At 40.6% G+C, this 7,765-nt stretch overlaps 1 long non-coding RNA gene across 1 annotated transcript in view; it reads left to right on the top strand.

Annotated features, from left to right (window-relative positions):
• LOC111540069 overlaps positions 1-2,755 on the top strand; it is a 32,479-nt gene extending 29,724 nt beyond the window's left edge. Inside the window, exon 3 of the long non-coding RNA XR_002730883.2 lies at positions 2,463-2,755. This is a non-coding gene — a long non-coding RNA (uncharacterized LOC111540069). The remainder of the gene's footprint in view (positions 1-2,462) is intronic.
• Positions 2,756-7,765: the final 5,010 nt, after the last annotated feature.

Genomic DNA, 7,765 nt, shown 5'->3' on the forward strand with positions numbered 1-7,765 from the left:
TACGGCCTCCATGGTGGAGGAGATGCCATGAGCAGGCAATATGGTTGACAGTCCCAGCTGAGCCCAGATTTCCAATTATCTACAGTAACGCAGCAGACGTGTGACTGAAGCCATCCCAGTCCCTCCCAACCAGCCCATCGGCGCCGTAGAACAAAAGGATCACCTAAGGCAGCCTTGCCTGAATTCCTGGCCTACAAAGTCATGAGATATAATAAAATGATTGCTGTTTTGAGCTACGGTTTAGGGTTCTTTTTATGCAATGTTAGATAACTGGACACTTCTTGTGTTAATTCAAGTTCTCCAAAAGCTGATACCAAGAGGGGATTCGACGTACAAGAGGTTTTTGAGGAAACACCTGTGGAGGATAAAGGGGGAAGGAGTGGACTAGGTAGGGAGAGATTTCAGACTCTGATGCAGGTCTGGAATCTGAAGGAAGAAAGATTAGGCAAGAAGAGTCTTAGGCTCTCTCACAAGAAAATAAAGTTTTTCCAGGCTGTGGTGGTGGTGGGGAGGTCCTCAAGCCTGTTAGAAAGATTCTGCTCATCCCAAACACTTTATGATCAAACTGGAGTTTTGGACCTGTGTGTAGCATGCTAGAATTGATAGAATGTAGCTTAGAGACTGATTAAAACAACTTAGAGAATCCCAGTGTTAGGACTTTCTCCCTCTCACATTGTATGTCATCTGTTATAACTCTGAAAATGTATTATGGTTTGTTTGTTTGTTTGTTTATTTATTTATTTATTTTGAGATGGAATCTTGTTCTGTCGCCCAGGCTGGAGTGCAGTGGTGGTGCAATCTTGGCTCACTGCAACTTCTGCCTCTAGGGTTCAAGCAATTCTCCTGCCTCAGCCTCCCAAGTATCTGCGATTACAGGTGTGCCCCATCACATCTGGCTAATTTTTGTATTTTTAGTAGAGTTGGAGTTTTGCCACGTTGGCCAGGCTGGTCACGAATTCCTGACCACAAATGATTCGCCCCCACTTGGCTCCCAAAGTGCGGCAATTATAGGTGTGAGCCACTGCGCCCAGCCAAAATGTGTTATAGTTATTCTTTACATAGCCATGTTATTTTTCAGACTTTGAGATTCTTGAAGGCAGGATCTGTGTGTTTTTCATCTTTGTATCCTTCTTCATTCTCCAAGTTCCTGGCTTAATGAATGCTTGTTGAATGACTAAGAATAATAGTGAAATCACATTCCTTGTGTGGTTCTCAGAACAAATTGTAATTCTCTGGATTTATCTGTAAGGACTTCATTGTTGATGAAATATCTGAATATTAATTACATCTTCTAAAATATGTTGTAAACAGACTTGTAAATAATAGTGAAGAAAATCACATGAAAGGAGGAATTTCTCTTTAATGGTACTCTGCTATCTTAGTAAATAGTTTTGATAGTCTTGTCTGCTAGCACTGCTCTCCTACAATTTTCTGAGGATTATGGATAGAAGAATTCATAACTCACTAGACTGACATTTTAGTTGACTTCCTAGAGAATACATTCGATCTTGTAAGTTCTGTACCTAAAGCCTTCCTTGTCACTGTATCCTATTGTGATGGTTTCCAGATTTTTGGATTTCATGGATTAATATCATTTTTTAAAAACTGGGAGGCTGACACTTATTTTGTAAAGCAAGAACATCAAAAATAATCTATGGCCTGTTATTATCATCATTTTACAAAAGAAAGGCTATGTTCATAACAAAAAGAGGAAAAAATTATCTCAGAATTTTAAAGTGGAAAGGACAGAGACAGATTACAGAGTTGGTACATTATCCTTATTGTTTCTCATTCCTTTACAGTTTGGTACCAGACTGTGTACCTGAACTATTGGCTGTAAATTAAAATTTCAACTTATGTAAGGCTTTCCTAGTTGGTGCTGCTCAGCCTATGTCTTCAGCTTCTTTTTATCTGCATATCCAGCAGCTGTCATTTTCCAGGGGCTGGGAAGGAGGAATGAGAATGTCCTGGGGACGATGCTTATTTTTTATTTTTTATTTTTTTGAGATGGAGTTTCATTCTTGTTGCCTAGGCTGGTGGGCTGTAGTGCAATAGCGTAATCTTGGCTCACTGCAACCTCCGCCTCCTGGGTTCAAGCCATTCTCCTGCCTCAGCCTCCCAAATCGCTGGGATTACAGGAGCCTGCCCCGACACCTGGCTAATTTTTGTATTTTTAGTAGAGATGGGGTTTTGCCATGTTGGTCAGTCTGGTCTCAAACTCCTGACCTCAGGTGATCCACCTGCCTCGGCCTCCCAAAGTGCTGGGATTATAGGCATGAGCCACTGCACCCAGCCAATGCTTTACTTTTACAGAGGCAACACAAGAGTTGCACACCTCACGTCTGCTTACATTCTGTTGGCCTGGACTTGGTTGGAGGAACAGACTAGTGAGGCTGGGGAATTCTGGTCTGTAGCTCTTGGCCATGTATTTAGCTAAAACTTGGTGATTCTATTTTTGAAAGGAAGGGGAGAATGGATACTGGAGAAAATAGTGATCCATCACAGCCCACTCCTTTGGCCCTCCATTGTAGCCAGGTTCACCTTTTTTCTCAGCAATGGAGTATAATCACCACATACCAACAACCCAAAGTCCTGTCTGGGGGCCACATCCGTCCCCAAGTCCAGGATCTCTGGGTGATGTGCTGTCCTCTCTGTCAAGTGACAGGGTGGCTTTTGCCTCGCACACTTGCATCCAATACTTAATGATGTTGTAGAATGGTGTATCTGCAATAAAATGTCTTTCACAAATGGAAAATTGGGAAATGGGAAACATGCAGGACTCAATGGTTTGTAACAATGGCGAAATTCTAATGGGCAGAAAAACAGACTCTTGCCCTGGCAATGGAATACATTCTTGGTTAGAACTTGTTCCATTTTCTGTGAGCAATTCTTTGTCTATTGTCCTTTACTCATTATTCTCTACTTTTTGCCAGTGTTAGAAATATGTTCTTGTAGAAGGCTGTTTAGATTTCATAGCCTTCTTCCTGCTGGTGCAGGATAGGTGTGCCTGATCTATTTGCTATATGCATTTTTTAGAATAGGCTGCAGACCCCAGAGCATAATGATTTAAAGAAAAGATAGTTCATTTCATTTTTACAGAAGAGCTCTGTGCTGGAGTTTCATACCAGCAGTGGCCCTGCTCCATGCAGTCCTTTGAGGACTAATATCAGTAGAGAATGAGCTAAGCTTCTTGACAAGGGCATATAGACATGCAGTGGCTTAAAAAATAGAATTTCATTTCTCTCTATATTTCTGACTGCTGGCTGGAAATCAGAGACGAGCAGAACAAACTTGGGAGCCTCATACTGAGGAAAGCTCCCGCACCTGCCCAGGTCTGTGCACTGTTAGACTGTTAGATAAAAGAGAAATAAAATGCAATCTTGTTTGAGCTCCTCTCCAGCTAGCTTTTCAGGATGCAAAATGTAAGAAAAGCAGAAAAGCATAAGACCAACAGAGTCCCTTTAAGCTTCCCTAGATATCCCACATCACATTTCTGTATACTTGTTGTTAAGAAAGTTTGAGAAATGGTTTTTGATTACAATGGAAATGTTCTTAGCTAAAAAAAGAAAAAAAAAAAAGTGGAGAATGAATGTTTGAGTAGGCATCTAGTAGCCTATGCTATCCTATGTAAACACCAGGAGAAAATTAGTTGGCCTTTTCAGTGGCTGTCTTAGTCTGTTTTGTGTTGCTATAACAAAATACCACAGACTGGGTAATATATAAAGAACAAAAATTTACATCTGCAGAGTCTGGAGGATGGGAAGTTCAAAATCAAGGGGCTGGCATCTGGTAAGGGCTTTCTTGCTGTATCATTCTATGGTGGAAAGAAAGAGGGAGAGAGAAAGAGGAGAGAGAGAGAGAGAGAATGGGGGCTAAATTTGTCTTTTTATAAGGAACCAATTCCCATGATAACAAACTCACTCCTGCAATAATGGCATTAATCCACTCAGGAGGGCAGAGCCCCCACAGCTGTGTCACTTCTTAAAGGTTCCACCTCTTAATACTGTTTGAATGACACTTAAGTTTCAACATGAGTTTGGGAAGGGACAAACATTCAAGCCCTAGCAATGGCTTAGTTTGTTCATCTATAGTCACATAATGTGCGTTGCCATGTGTGGTTAAATATAGTTTAATTATTGTCAAGAACATTCCAGAAGACATGAAGCTGAAGAAAAGGAGTTCTACAACTGTGATGTGTTATTAAAAATGATTTCTTTCAGCCTAATAAAAGTAAAACTGGAATGGCTATAATTTCTTCATGAAATTACTAACTCTGCAATGATAAATAGCTGATTGCTTTTTAATACAAACAAAAATTTTAAAGAGACATTTTTATTCCATGGTAACTTGTGTTATTGTTTCTTCCTAACAGTCACACTTCATTTTTCAGATGAAATATCCTGTTTCTAACTTTCTCTTCCTTATTAAAGAAACTTTTTGCCTGAAGAAACTTTGTGGTGATTATTTTTATGTGCTTTTGAAAAATATTTTATGGTGTTATTATTACAAAATAAATTCATGTCCATTATAAAAATACATATAAGGAAAACCTGGATATGATCATGAATACTATTTTGTTCTTTATCATTCCACACCTAAGCATATGTTTATATGTTTAAAATATACTGAAAATATAACTGGTAATTCAATTCACAGTATTTTACAAATTGAATTTTAACTTATGATCTTTTTTCATTGTAAATTTTTTCTCTTTTTGTGGGGAAAACTACACATAACATAAAATTTACTGTCTTAATCATTTTTAAGTGTACAGTTCAGTGGTATTAAGTACATTCGTATGGTTGTACAACCACCACCACCATCAATCTCCAGAACACTTTCCTTCTTGCAAAACTGAAGCTCTATGCCCATTAAACAATAATTCCCTATTGACCCTTCCCCCAAAGGCCCTGGAAACTATCATTCTACTTTCCATCTCTATGAATGTTATTACTCTAAGTACCTCATGTAAGTGGAGTCATGCAGTGTTTGTCTTTTTGTAACTGGCTTATTTCACTGAGCATAATGTCCTCAGGTTTTATCCAGAATTTTCTTCCTTTTTTATGGCTAACATATACCACCTTTTGTTTATCTGTTCATCTGTCAGTGGACACTTGGGTGCCTCCACATTTTAGCTCCTGGGAATAATGCTGCTATGAATGTGAGTGTACAACTGTGTCTTTGAAATCCTGCTTTCAGTTCTTTTGCGTAGACTCCCAGAAGTGGAATCGCTGGATCATATGATAATTCTGCTTTTATTTCTTGGAGAACCACTGTACTGTTTTCCATAGCTGCTATACAATTTTCCCTCGAAGAGTGCATAGAGGTTCCAATTTCTTCATATATTCGCCAATACTTATTCTCAGCTTTTAAAAGTAGAAGCCATCTTAGGGGATGTGAGGCAGTATTTTGTTGTAGTTTTGATTTGCGTTTCTCTAATGATTGATGATGTTGAGCATGTTTTAATGTACTTATCGATCATTAGTATATATTCTCTGTAGAAACTTCTATTTAAGTTCTTTGCCCATTTTTTTTTTTTTTTTTTTTTTGAGACGGAGTCTTGCTCTGTTGCCCAGGCTGGAGTGCAGTGGCTGGATCTCAGCTCACTGCAACCTCCGCCTCCTGGGTTCATGCCATTCTCCTGCCTCAGCCTCCCGAGTAGCTGGGACCACAGGCGCCTGCCACCTCGCCCGGCTAGTTTTTTGTATTTTTAGTAGAGACGGGGTTTCACCGTGTTAGCCAGGATGGTCTCGATCTCCTGACCTCGTGATCCGCCCGTCTCGGCCTCCCAAAGTGCTGGGATTACAGGCTTGAGCCACCGCGCCCGGCCTCTTTGCCCATTTTTAACTCAATTTTTTTTGGTTGTCGAATTTTAGGAGGTCTCTATATATTTTCTATATTAATTCCTTATCATATATATAATTTGCAAATATTTTCTCCCATTCTTTGGGTTGCCTTTTTATTCTGTTGAGAGTGTTTTTTGATGCACAAAATTCTTACATTTTCATGAAGTCCAGTATGTGCATTTTGTTGTTGTTGTCTGTGCTTTCCGTGCCATATCCAATAAATCATTGTCAAATCCAATGTCGTGAAGCACTTGCCCTATGCTTTCTTCTCAGAATTTTTTTTTTCTTTTAGACAGACTCTCACTCTGTCACCCAGGCTGGAGAGCAGTTGCCTGATCTTGGCTTATTGCAACCTCGGCCTCCCAGGTTCAAGCGATTCTCATGCCTCAGCTTCTTGAGTAGCTGGGATTACAGGTGTGCGCCATCACATCTGGCTAATTTTTGTATTTTTAGTAGAGATGGGATTTCTCCATGTTGCCCAGGGTGGTCTTGAACTTCTGACTTCAAGTGATCCACCTGTTTTGGCCTTTCAAAGTGTTGGGATTACACATGTGAGCCACTGCGCCTGGCCTCTTCTCAGAATTTTAATTTTAGGTTTTATATCTATGTTATAGACACTTTTTTTTCCCCCCCCGAGACAAAGTCTCACTCTGTCACTTAGGTTGAAAGGCAGTGACTTGATCTTGGCTCACTGCAACCTCTGCCTCCTGAGTTCAAGCAATTCTCATGCCTCAGCCTCCCGAGTAGCTGGGATTATAGGCATGCGCCACTGTGCCCATGTAATTTTTGTATTTTTACTGGAGATGGGTTTCACAATGGTGGCCAGGCTGGTCTTGACTTCTGACCTCAAGTGATCTGCCTGCCTTGATCTCCCAAAGTCCTGGGATTACAGGCCTGAGTCACTGCCTGGCCCCATAGACCCATTTTGAGTTAATTTTCTTTTTTATTGTGCTTTCTGGAATACATGTGCAGAACGTGCAGATTTGTTACATAGATATACTTGTGCTGTGGTGGTTTGCTGCACCTATCAACCCATCATCTAGGTTTTAAGCCCTGCGTGTATTAGGTATTTCTCCTAATTCAATCCCTCCCCTTGTTCCTCACCCCCTGACAAGCCCTGGTGTGTGATGTTCCCCTCCCTGTGTCCATGTGTTCTCATTGTTCAACTCCCACTTATGAGTGAGAACATGTGGTGTTTGGTTTTCTGCTCCTGTGTTAGTTTGCTAAGAATGATAGTTTCTAGCTTCATCCATGTCCCTGCAAAGACATGAACTCATTCTTTTTTATGGCTGTGTAGTATTCCATGGTGTTTATGTGCCATATTTTCTTAATCCAGTCTATCATTGATGGACATTTGGGTTGGCTCCAAGTCTTTGCTGTTGTAAATAGTGCTGCAATAAACATACGTGTGCATGTGTCTTTATACTAGAGTGATTTTTTTGTTTGTTTTTTTCTGTTTTGAGATGGAGTCTTCCTCTGTTGCCCAAGCTGGAGTGCAGTGGTGTGATCTTGGCTCACTGCAACTTCCACCTCCTGGGTTAAAGTGATTCTCCTACCTCAGCCTCCCAAGTAGCTGGGATTACAGGTGCCCACCACACCCAGCTAATTTTTGTATTTTTGGTAGAGATGGGGTTTCACCATGTTGGACAGGCTGGTTTTGAACTGCTGACCTGAGGTGACCTGCCTTGGCCTCCCAAAGTGCTGGGATTACAGGTGTGAACACTACACCTGGCAGTAGAATGATTTATAATCTTTTGGGTGTATACCAGTAATGAGATTGCTGGGTCAAATGGTATTTCTGGTTCTGGATCCTTGAGGAATCACCACACTGTCTTCCACAATGGTTGAACTAATTTACACTCCACCAACAGTGTAAAGCGTTCCTATTTCTCCACATGCTCTCCAGCATCTGTTGTTTC

Source organism: Piliocolobus tephrosceles, chromosome 13 (genome assembly GCF_002776525.5).
Source record: "Piliocolobus tephrosceles isolate RC106 chromosome 13, ASM277652v3, whole genome shotgun sequence".
NCBI classification, from domain to species: domain Eukaryota; kingdom Metazoa; phylum Chordata; class Mammalia; order Primates; family Cercopithecidae; genus Piliocolobus; species Piliocolobus tephrosceles.